At 38.5% G+C, this 13,435-nt stretch overlaps 1 protein-coding gene across 9 annotated transcripts in view; it reads right to left on the minus strand.

Annotated features, from left to right (window-relative positions):
- Positions 1 to 13,435, minus strand: part of LOC306989475 (galanin receptor 2a) — a 97,417-nt gene that overhangs the window by 38,719 nt on the left and 45,263 nt on the right. The window lies entirely within an intron of this gene.

Here is a 13,435-nt window from a genome sequence, read left to right on the forward strand (position 1 = left end):
AAATAATTATTTTAACACATTACAGTATTATACAATACAATATTTGTTTCTGTGACTCTCTTGTTACATCATAACACCAGAAGGTGTATAATAAATAATGCAGCAAAACTTTGACCAGGAGACACAATAGTTCCCTCGAGAGGTGAACAAATGAGTAGAGATCCTGTACAGAGCCTAAGAACAAAATTAAATAACATTGTGCATCACAGCCAAGACTGAATTAATTAATTATTCTCTGAGACCCATTAAAGAATTGTTCAAAATTAATTCATGAATGAGTTTCATGAATTACCAATCAGTTGCTTGGAGATGCCACAGTTAATTCAGCTTTATTTGGGACTATTTTCGTTGATGGAGTAAAATATACAGTTATTTTAAATTATATTTGGTAGAACAGCATTCTACAGGTGAAACTCGAAAAATTTGGTGTAAAAGTTCATTTATTTCAGTAATTCAACTAAAAAGGTGAAACTAACATTATATAGACTCATTATGCAAAGTGAGATATTTTAAAGCCTTTATTTGATATAATTTTGATGGTTATGGCTTACAGCTATGAAAACCTTTTCATAATATTATAATTTTGAATTTGGGGTTTTCATAAGCTGTAAGCCAAAATCATCAAAATTATAACAAATAAAGGCTTGAAATATCTCACTTTGCATGTAATGAGTCTATATAATATATTAGTTTCACCTTTTAAGTTGAATTACTGAAATAAATGAACTATTGCACGATATACATTTTTTTCGAGTTTCACCTGTATTCAAATGATATAGCTTCATTTTAATATAGGCATGGGCACTGCACAGTAGTTGTGGTTGTTTGCAATGTTTTGCTAATTTAATCACCTTAGTAATTAAGTTCAGACACCTAAAACGTGAAATAAATCTCCCCGTGACACTTATTTACTGGGCAGTTTATCAAAGAAGTGATTCTTAAAGTGGGCATTGATGGGTAAGCAAGGGAAATATGTGAAATAGCCAGACAATACCATCGTCTTGATGAAGGCTTATCTTATTTCTACCATAAACACCAGGTAATACACTGTGACATCAAACACCAATCCATAAGCACAACACTTTCTTTGTTTTTAAGCTGTTCTGAACTCGTTCTCTATGTTGTCTTTCTTTTTTTCCCAATACAACAACTACTTAAAGGTCATTAATTAATTTCCTGTTGTCTTAGTGGAAAACGAGGGGAGTTTTTTCCACTGGACAGCTGCTTTGTGTGTGTGTGTGTGTGTGTGTGTGTGTGCGCGTGTGTGTGTGTGTGTGCGTGTGTGTTGTTCATTGTGCTTCTGGACACCATGAATCATGCTTTTCATAAGGCTGATTCAATGCAGTAAAATCTGTTCCTGACGACTATATTAGAAACAGCTTCTTGAGAGAGTGAAAAAGATATTTGTTATATATTTTTTCGGGGTGGTGTTGTTTTCACACAGGCAGTTTTTCTATTGCCAAATATTCTCATACTCTTTCTATGCAGAGAGTATAGTCTGATTCATCTGTTATTTTATCTGTCCATCTAGTTGCATGTTCAAAAGGTTAGTAAGCATTTCCGCAAAAAGTTCAAGGATAAACAATATTTTTGTCAATACGTACAGTCACTCGTGCAGATGGAGCATAAACTGTTACTGCATTCTCGCCCCCAAACCAGATTTAAACGATTAAAATCCAGACTGAAGTATTCAATTACAACCAGAGAGTTTTATAAGGTAGATCTGCATGACCTTTTAACCTTTAGATTTAATCATTTTTTTAGGCTATTCCTTTAAACCTATAGCAAAGTGATTTATTGTATAGTAGACTATGGTACAAATCTCCAGATTCCTGTTTTGAGTCCAAATTTCCTTTCTATAACACATAGACACACAAATAGCAGCAGTGATCAATGGGCACGCACGAGTGCACACTTTGACAAAAGAGTGAGGAAACGGAAATGCCAAACGGATTGCCAAAAAAGTACATCCAATCAATGGCCCAGAGCCTTTGGGTCAGATGGAAAATGTATTGAGCATAGGGCAGACAAACACACACATTCAAACATCTGATCATCAGAACATCAGCTGTGTTTACATCCCACACCTTGTTGGGAAATCTCTCTGAAAACTGATTCATGTTCACTTTCCTGTTATGTGCTCACAGTTCACTGAGCTGAGAATAAAGCGGGTCAGTGAGGTCACACCAGTCAGCAACCCTGTTTTTCCTCATGGTGGAGTCACTTTACAGGCTGTGACCTGTGGAAATGAAGTATATTAAGACGAGAATGAGCTGTATTGCATGGTTCAGCAGCGCTATCACAGGCTAAGTAGAATGGATCTATTAACTCTGTGCTTAATAGTATCAAACTATAGAAAAATATCAAAGATTTTACATTAATTATTACTAAAACTAAAACTATATAAAAAATATAAATATTAGGTGAACAATTTCCCATTTAAATCAGTTAGTTGCCAAGGTAACATTTCTGATTTTCTAAGTTTCTAAGCACTAAAATTACTAACTAAAAAAAAAAAAAAAAAAAAATCTGAACCAAAACTAAAACTGAAAAAAAAATATATATATATATTTACAAAAATAATAATAAACATGACAAGGCTCTTAACAAAATTACAAAAAATTACTAACTAACTAAAAAAAAAAAAAAAAAAAATGAATTCAAAATATTAAAAACAATAATTGTATAAATAACACACAAATAGCATTGGTTAACATACTCGAGTTTAGGTAGGGTTGTGCAAAAATAAAGATCTAGATTGAATTGGATTTTTTTTTAAATGACAGGAAGTGGAATAACAGGTAATGGCACTCTAGGAAATGAAGGCTGCATCCGAAATCGCATATAGAAGGTAAAAAACAGTTCTCTACTATACAGTATTACTTTAATAATAATAATTCATTACATTTATATAGTGCTTTTGTCGGCACTCAAAGCGCTTTACATAGAAGGGGGAATCTCCTCAACCACCACCAATGTGCAGCATCCACCTGGATGATGCGACGGCAGCCATATTGCGCCAGAACGCCCACCACACACCAGCTTACTGGTGGAGAGGAGACAGTGATGAAGCCAATTAGTATATATGGGGATGATTAGGAGGCCATGATGGACAGAGGCCACTGGGTAAATTTGGCCAGGATACTAGGGTTACACCCCTACTCTTAAAGTAGAGATAAAGTAGAGTAAAGATTTTTTGTGACCACAGAGAGTCAGGACCTCGGTTTAACGTCTCATCCGAAGGACAGAGGAGCGATCCGAAGGACTTTACTATCCTATGAGGTCAGAGGAGAGGATTTGTGAATGGCAATGAAGCGACGCAACTGACGCTGGTAGGTCACATGATAATGACAATATGGTGAAAGTAGTACATCCAGATTATATGTGCACATTCAAACTATATAGAACATACTTTTTAGCGGTTGAGAAGTAGACGTGTTCAAAATAAGTACCTACTCAAGAGAGAATGTGATTTCGGACAAAGTGTTCCTTCACTCTGGTTCATAGATCTTTCTGTAAGCCTGTGAGGTCAATAAAACGTTGAAATATAAAGACTTTTTCAATTATAGCTTCCAAATGAGAGTAAAACATCAGACATGAACTACAATTGAAACTCAAAATCATCTGGAATTTAAAAAGCAATCTCAGTTTAATTCTGAATGGCACACAACCCTGGATTGCATGCACACACAATTTCACAATACATCACAATTTTAAAATGACCTGATAGTTCCAGGTTTTCCATGAGCTCACTAGTTGTTGGAACCAAGCTAATGAGTCTTGCCATCCAACTTGCAGATCTGATGCAGAACCAAGCTAAGCAGGTTAGTCCCTAAAACTCATGCAATAAACCCTATGAATTATACACATGTATTTGAAAGCCAATCCATTAAAGTGGAACAATGCCACAACAGAAACCAAAGGTTGGCTGATTCTGTGCCGTTATAAGATGGACTCTCCAGAGAGCTCTCCCACTCCTGCTGAGAGCTTGAATGAGTTCATATTGTTCAGGAACCCAGTCATTGATAAGCACAATAGACTGGTGTGCAGATCCCATCAGAGCCGAGCTGAGTCGCACAAATCAAGCTTTTGGGAATGAACTTGACACACATTCAGCTTCCTTATTAACCTACTGCCCGGTCTTAAGCTGAATGCGAACTTTCCTGTGTTTGACGATTTCAATTGACCATAATTCTTTATTGCCAGGAATCAAGCAATGTCGGAAGTGATGTTTTTGGATGATGTGGTATCACAGAAGTTCTGGAAATAGCCCTTGAGAACTTGCCAATGCCCATAAGGGACATGAGCTTGTCTGCCATGCAATGTTAATTGACTTTTGCTGAGACGTTCTCAGTAGGAATGTTTGGGATATGTTTCTCAGTGTGTGCTTTCTGCAACCTTCTTCCATAAACAGCTCGCTCCAGCTCCTCCATTTGGCCTGAGACCACCTACAGCTGGCCTGTCAGCGAGACCGCTGGGGTCTCTCCATTCACTGAAGATGTGAGAATGATTCGCTTTGATTCTGAGCAGATATGTTTTCCCCCACTATTTAATTATGCAGCAAAATTCACGTATCAGTACAACCGCGTTTCAATTGAACGAGTGATTGAACCTCGGACAGTGACAACATTTCCTGCTGTCCACGCTCGTCATGCACCTGGCAGGAGGTGGTGACATCATGGAAGATCTCTGGTTTACAAAGCTGGCTTTACATTGTCAGATGCCTCATAAACCAGTTTTGTTATGGAATAACAAAAGCCATAACCATGGAAATTAATAAAATAAACTTTATTAAACAGGTACATCATGATGACTAAAATAAGTGAGACACCTTATGCCAGAAAAAGTAAGGTTAAAAAAAACAATTGCCTAAATCAATTGGGTGCGATGGAAAAGCAAAAATGTTTTCCATTGTAGGACTACATTGTACATGGTGGAATGCTAAGAGGCGATAAACAATGCAGGAATCAGAGGGGCACTGTGTTATGATTAAAGATGGGTTGAAGGAAGGTCAATGTATTTGGAGGGATGGGGAGCCATTAGTTGTTCTAATAAGAAGGTTCATTGTGAGCACAAGCCAGTGCCAACTCTTCAGGGATTAGAAGACAAACAACAACACTGAACAGCAGTAGGTGTGGACTGGTGAGATCTACTCACAGTATCATTCATATCTCAGGAGAATCAAAGCTTTGAGGCGATGGCATTCCAGCAATCTCAGCACCATTCATACTGTCAAAGACTCTGTGTGGATCAAAGACACCGTGAATGAAGATCATAATGCAGGTGCTGCTTATTCACAGGAAACCAAGACAAGAATCACTTATCATTATCCAGATATTCCAACAGATGCATGCCACTTTCCCGCCAAACTCCTCGTTACTATCACAACAGCATGTTCGCATCAAAGGATTACAACATCCTCCCATCTGAAAATGTATTTTCATTCTTTTTGTAAGCCTGGCTGTTCCTAAAATAAAAAGGTACTTCAACAGAGCTGCTTCCAGAGATAAACCTTTTTTTTTAGGGGATCTTCAAAGCATTTGTACAGCAGAGAAGATTGATACAGCCTGAAAAGGATTTATAGTGTTCATTACACAGTTTCTAGGTAATGTCTGACAAAATAAGAATGTCTAATTATTTTCTGAAGCCCTTGACCCGAGCATGCCTGTCTGTACCTTCACACTGAATGGTTATAATGCTTTTTATGCGAACTTTCTTAGAACGTCTTTCAAACCTATGCACAACCACAAAGACGCAAAGTCTAATTTGATTTGCCGTAAAGTATCAATAAGGATGTTATACTCTGAGCTGTGTTTAACGAGTCATTATACAAAATTGATGCCATTTGTATCACTTTGAGATATATAGCATAAAAATAACCATGAGATAATCTTCTGCATAAGTTCTCACTAGTCGAACAAAAATCATTGCAATGTTTATGGAACTTTACTTATTTAGCAACTGGGAGTCATTCACAAGCGTCAGCGGAACGTTCTTGCTCCTGTAGGTTACATTATTGAAGAAAATTATATGCCAACATTTGAAAATGTATTAACTAAGTTTGAAATGCACAATGCAGTTTATTAACACTGTATTATTTATATGCACAGAAAATGCGGCGAAAATCTTGGTCGTAAGTTCATAAATATGCTCATTATGAAACTTGTTTCTACATGTTGGTGCACTCACTCTCTCTTTCTCCCTCCCCCTCTTCCTCTGCTTGACTTAACCGTCACCGATATTCCAGCTGGGTCTAATTTCAGTGGCCTTTTTTTTTTCACCTGTTATTATTATTTTTAATCATAAATGTTTCCTCTCTTGGTGATGTTAATATCTGGAAATACACTGATGAAGCCACAGAACCTTCACAAGTGTTTGCACGCTCCATGATTAAGGGCGCCTGGAGAGACTGCGACTGGGCCCCAGTGTATAGAGCGAGAGACGGCCGCCATGGCAAGCTTTCCAGTAATATCTTGGATAAATCAGGTGTGATGGCGGAATGGAAAAGTTTGGTCTCCGACATGTTCACCTACTTTTTAATTCTCTTTCCAAACATTTTTTTTTTCTAGCTCTGGGGTTAATCTTTTCTGCCCCGTTACCATTCATTGCTTTTATTGGCCAAAAGAAAAAGAAAAAACGAATTAATAACAACTTTCACTCGGAAGGCGTGAAATAGGATATTTCAGCAGTTCATCTCTCTTTCCTTTTCCAGTAAAAGCACAGGCAAAAACAACCATTTACTCACCTTCACAGTTTTAGCACACACACTAAACCCACTCACATGCTTTTCCAAATGGCCTGTTTAGTTGTAGATCCAGTCAGCTTAGCACGCTAGCTGTCCAAACAGGGGGGGGACACGAAATTCAGCTCCCTTGATGTTGACATTACACCAGTGTTTATTTTAATTGTCATTGTTAAAAAAAAAATGGAATGCAACTTATTTTTCACAGATATATTTGGTTCTGGCAAGACACGTCCTTGTTTTTCTCTGGTATCATCGAGTTGGACAGGAGCTGGTGACTGATTTCAGCTGTGAGGTATTAAGAAAGGTGAGAGACAGAGCGAGCGAGCAGACCAGGGCCATGTGCATGGTCATGCAGAGGTCTCAGCATGCAAGCAAAGGAGTTGCTGCCATCAGAGACCAATTGCTCTATCATGTGGTGTTGATGTTTGGATAGGGAAAATGCAAATGGAGTGTGATTTTTGGATGACCGAGCTCCTTTATTTTAATTTGCGAGTGGTATCACTTTGGCAAATTAGCATATTTCTTCCTTGGCCGAATAGCGGTTTGGGAAGTAGATTAGGTTGTTTTTCTTTTCATAGCACACTTTCGTGTCTCCATGCAGTTGAACATGCATATCATTACTTAAGGCTGAATGTATTGAGGCACTGGCTATTTCTACTCGGTGTAAACAATATGTTTATTTGTTGCCATTTACATTTGGCACAAACATTACCATGAAGATAAGTGCAAGTACTAATAGATGCTATTCACACAAAATAAAAATAGAAGTGATTTTTATGTCGGAAGTGGATGGAGTTCATGAAAACTGCATCCACCAACAAGTTTGGCTATTTGCACTTTATAAAAAAAGTGCAAAGAATGTATATTGTGAATCCTCAAATGATCTACTACATTTGCCAAAATTACCAGAGCTTTACTGTGTGGAATATTGTATCCCATAATACACTAACACGTTTTTTTACACACAAAAAAGGATTAAAAATACAATAGAAATACAGCTCATTTTTATCTGAATGGAAACTAAAATCTCCAAAACTGTTTTTCATGACCACACTTCAATAACATATCATATTAGCAATATCAATATCATATTTTTGTGAGTAAAAATCCACATAGTTAAACTCTTCATTTGCCTCTGACCTTGTCAGTGTTTCCTGCACAATTTAACCACACTATGACAAGTCGTTCGTGCAAATTTCCTATGCGCCTTATTTATTCTGTGTACACACAGAGAGAAACGGATGTGGAGCAAATAGGAAGCAGGATACTGTGAGAGGGTTCCCTCACCAAATCGCAGAGGGGTCTAATTAAAGCCATGTTCCTTTGGGTGAGGCCTGAGTTCCATGGATGCATCTACAAATGCTACAAATATGAAAAACTTTCTTGGCTGCCGAAGGGCAGTACTGAGTATTGGCTTGTTTGTCTGCTGTTCAGAGATGAAAAGCAGTGAAAACAAACAAGAGAGAGTGGAAGTCTAAAGCTGTCACGACCATTAAGAATTTCTGGTGGCAGATTCATGACGGATACCTACTTCCGTTTAAATGAAATCCGATCAGTTAGACCACTCCATGAGGTCATTTGAGACGCATTACAGAAACTGGACCAGTGTAACTGGCCACATATATGTAAATTTTGCCCATCCCAAAAAGGTAAAAAATGTCCAGATAAGACAGTGCTACTGCAACACACATTGCCACAGATGAGTAGCCTATCTCTTCAGCAAGACGACGCGCAATGACCCTGAGAGTTCAGTCTCAAAGACTCTCAAAACACAGTCATCTTCATTCAAAGTAATTGCAGCTCATATCTGTTGGTTTCGTTGGTGTGAATTTGCATATAGCGTGGGAATTGAAGATCAGATTTATATTTGTTTTGCGGAGACACATTTATGTCATCGAGTGATGGAAGAGGTTTAACAAAACTTAGCTTATAGATTAGCAATGTAGATCATGTGCTGGTGCGAGGTACTTTATCTGAATGAAATACTGTACATACACCACTCTCACATTTGCCATAGGTTGCCGACCCCTGATTTAGAAAAAGGTATTCATGTAATGCATTCAGGGAAATTAAGTGTTCTACAGTATCTGTCTGTATGTATCTATCTATCTGTAATCCCTCATGTCCTACTCACCCTGTACTGTGGAGGCCTCTGGCATAGGCAGCGAGCGCTCTAACAAGGAGGCTAAAGACCATAGTCTCTAGTGTCAGTTGCTAGAGCGCCTATCTATTTATCTATAGAGGAAAAAAGGTGAATAAAAAAAGCCTAGCGATGTGGTACGCAGGGTCAGAGACCAGAGGCCGTTTTTTTTTTAAAGGGATGTCAATGGAGGAGATGCTTCATTACGCTGAATAAACTTCTTTTGAAGGAAACCAGCTTATCGTTTACTGAATCGACAGCCTGCCGGCTCATCTTCAACACGTTTGCCCTTAAACATTCGTTTTAGATTTATCTATTTACTGACAAATTTGCGACAGGTAGGATTCAGTTTATGACAATTCTCAATTCTCTGTATGAGACATGAAGTGTTCGAACTGTCCGTGTATTGCATGATTATTTTTTCCCAAACCAGTTCAGTGCAAATTCAGGCACTTTCATTGGGTAATATTAGGGTAAGGGGTAGTGTTAGGGATTTTTATTTTGTTGTAGCATTGCATAGGCAATCAGTACTCTGATTGACATGACCAATGAAATCTTTAGAATTGGCTGAGGGGTGGAGAACTTGTTTGGAAAAAAAAATGTCAGTCTATTGAGAAGGTATGCAGGTTATGCATTCTGGAAAAGGAAGTCTTCTGACTATCTATCTATCTATTTATCTATTGAGAAAAAGGTATGCAGGTTATGCAATCTGGTAAATGAAGTGTTCTATCTGTCCGTCTATCTATCTATTGAGAAAAAGGTATGGAGGTAATGCATTCTGGAAAAGGAAGTATTCTGACTGTCTATCTATCTATAACTCCAGTGGACCACCTAGAGAATTTGAGAATGCCATTAATGTCCAGGAGAGGTTGGCAGGGACTGACTGAGTCTGATGGTGATGGGATGTGAGGCAGAGCACTCTAAGCAGAACAGAACAGCTGTGAAAACAGACCAGTCTCACAATACAGACCAGAGCCATGGACTGCACACTACCCGTGTGGTCCAGCCTAACCAAGGATGACATCAAGGTGATCTGCAGCAGGATCCTGACATCTACACATCTTCTGCCACAACAAACAACTGCTGATTCCCAGAATCCCCAAAATAGCATAATTGACTTTCTATAAATGATCAGTTTAGCACGTAGATGCGCTAAATAATCTCCAGAATGAACTCCAATAATCATAGCTGTATGTGCAAAGTGGACTTGTATCTATTTCTAGACCCAACGGACAAAGGAGTCCCTTCCAAAAATAAACATCCGAGCAGAAGAGAGATCTTTTGAGAATGCTGTGCCCCAACCACAAAGTGTTCATGTTCGCAAAAGGCACAGACTAATTCATCTTGGGCTAATTAAACAAGCTTCTATTAGCGGCTAATTTTCTGCCATGGAAAGTCACCTTTTGATCCTGGGATCTAAAATAAGCCTGCTGACAACAAGAGGAGAAAACAGGGTTCAGGCCAATACAAATGAATTTCCAGCTGCCAAAACAGATCAAGCATGGGATCCTGGCACTCTCCCTGCCACTTAATGCCACGTGCCAAATTTATAATCACACAAGACATGCATGTGATTCATGAGATTCAGAGATGTGCCATGCACATGATAGATTAAATCGGTACAGACTATCCTCTCGTGAGAGTGTTTTCCTTTTCTGGTCACAGACAAGTGTATGCTAGGAGATCAACTGGCACACACAAACAAACATGACAATTACACCTAAATCTCATTCCATATGATGTAGTTTTATCTTCCGGCATCAGCTCTCAGTCTTCTTAATGTGGTTACAGCCACGTAATTAGAGTATATGGCTTACTAATTCCCAGTAGGTTAATTTAAACACTTTCCATGGCTGCACACCTCACTGCACTTTAGCAAAGAAACACTGCATGGAAAAATCACTTTATCTACCCAACAAATTACAGAGAGATTAGAATATTACCTTTACGAGCACGTAAAAATGAATAAATCAGCATAATTGCCATAATTGAGAATGTGCATATCAGCTTACTAGTTCTAGTTAATCTTTTTTATATATATAATTTAAGTGAATCAGTTTGTTTAGATGGTTCATGTAAATAAATTGGTTAAAACAATGAATTCACCAATTAATCAGTTGGATAAAACTGAGGCCTGAATTGACAGTGCTTCACCGAGACAGAAATCAGTTTCAGTTTTGCAGACCAATCCAGCAGTTTGATGGAAAAATTACATCGTGATGGGTCATGGATGAGTCACCGGTGTTGGTTTGTGAGTCTGTATGAATGCAAGACATCTGATGAACGGGATATTATTGTACTCGTACTGTTCTTTAAAGTAGCACAGTAGCATGCACACCAATAGGCGAACAACTATAGGAGAACATTCACATCAGTGGTTCTTCTCCCACAGCAAATGAAACATGCAATGACAGAAGATTAAAAAGATGCATTAGCTCGGTTCCAAACATTAGTGACATTATAAGCCTGTGAAATACAAAGGATATTTTCACCAATGGCGGGTGAATTGAGAATATTTACTGGCTACAAAACTATTTTGCATAATTTTTATTGAAAAATATTTAGTCTTTATGCCAATGGAAAAGTTTAACAGTTTTTTCCTTGCATTTTTGTGGCAAACAGGGCAGGTAATTGTGTCACATCGCAGCATTATATATTAGCCAGTCTCGTGTGAAACAAAACCTCTCGTAAAAACATTTATACACGTTTTGGTGGCTTAACGCAAGTAATATATCACATGTGTTTTGCAACATGGAATTCTAGAGGAGAAAAGAAACACTTTAGGCATCATTGATAAACTTCTGATGGTAAAGACATTTTGTCTATTTTTACACTAAGGAAAACTGTTCCAAACAATCCCAAAAATGGATCAGTCATTGCCAAGCAAAACACAAAGTCGGGGTACCTGGACTTGTGAATTGACTCAAATGCACTCGGGTAGACTTTTACTTGAACTTGACAAGGACTCTGACATTTTGGACTTTGGCAAAATTAAGATAAGACACGTCTCCCGCTAAAACTCAATTGGTTAAGGACTATCGGACTCGACACGGTGGACTCGAACCCAACACTAAAAACACAAACTCTGTGCTAACTCTACGGTGTTCTGCAGGGATGCATGTTCACGTTAAGGGAACATGAGGTCAGCACAAGGCCCACGAGGTGTCATCGGCAGCATGTGAGAATCAGTTAAATATTTCTACGCCTTTGTCTGTACATCTTTACTCATTAACACGCAGCATGAAAGAGAACACATGGCAACAACACGTCTCTCTCACACACACACACAATCGTCTGCTCATGGGAGGGGGAAAAAGAAAATCGCATGGCCTGAGAGCCAGACACGCAAGCTGATATATCGCGTTTGTGTGTTTTCAGGAATGGCTGCTGCATTTCATTTTTCATCATTTCCCTGCCCGCTCCGTGGCCCCCGACTCTCAGGGCCGCCCACAAACTGAGGACTTCATACCAGACAAGTGCATCACCTCACGTCGGAAAGAATGAACACATCGCTCTCTAATGTGTTTCAAATGAGTGCAGGTATTTTGGAGAGAGTTTGGCTTCGTGAAGTATCCCATGACACCCCGTACAAGCACCGTGTGGCCCTGAGGAATTGTTTGGGCGTGCGGTGTCATTAGCATGAGACGTATGTACAACAATTTGCTAGCATATACAAATTACAAAAGCAAAGATAAATGAACACAGAAAAGAAGACAAACACTTTGTAATCTTAATGAAGCTTGTGGCAAATATGAAAGCCTGTGGTCACCGCAGCTGTTTCCCACTGAAGAACATTATAAACCATTGCTTAGACGAATGAGGTCTATAATGAAGTCAATACCGAAGTCATGAAACTGTTTTACAGTGTGCATATTTCAAGGTTTTGATTGATGCGTCAATGTGCTAAACATGTGTTAATTCAAAACATTAAAAAGCTTGTCTACAAATCCTTTTGGACTCAACAGTAGATGCAACCCAATCCGCACGGTGATGTTTGAAGTGAGCTGACCTGCGTGGACTCTGGATGGGACCCGCTGAGATGACAGAGAAGAGAGACATCAGGGCCACTTGCTCCCCCTCACAACATCTATTTTAATTATTTTTATAATGCAAGTGAAGAAGTGAATGGAAACTATGTGCAGCCTCCTGTGGTGGTGGAGGGGGTTGTTTCTTTCCCCTTATTTTTCCCCTTCTTTTCCTGTGGTACTACTGGAGGGGTTTGATCTATAAACACATCAGAGCTTTCTCTCTCTCTCCCTCTCTTTTTTTGGGAGGGTGGTATGACTGTGAGGTCTAGGCATTGTAAATACATTTCTGTGCATATACCTGTCCACATATCTGACCTCCAGTGAAAAACAGGAAACTGTGGTTTCCGTATTTTTTTATAATATATATATATATATATATATATATATATATATATATATATATATATATATATATATATATATAAACACATACACACATTTAATTATTGGTCTAAACCAGGGATAGGCAATGTCGGTGCTCTAACTTTTTGTGCGTTTTGGCCGTTCGTTTACACGACAACT

This window comes from Phoxinus phoxinus, assembly GCF_949152265.1.
Source record: "Phoxinus phoxinus genome assembly, chromosome: 21".
Taxonomy (NCBI): Eukaryota; Metazoa; Chordata; class Actinopteri; order Cypriniformes; family Leuciscidae; genus Phoxinus; species Phoxinus phoxinus.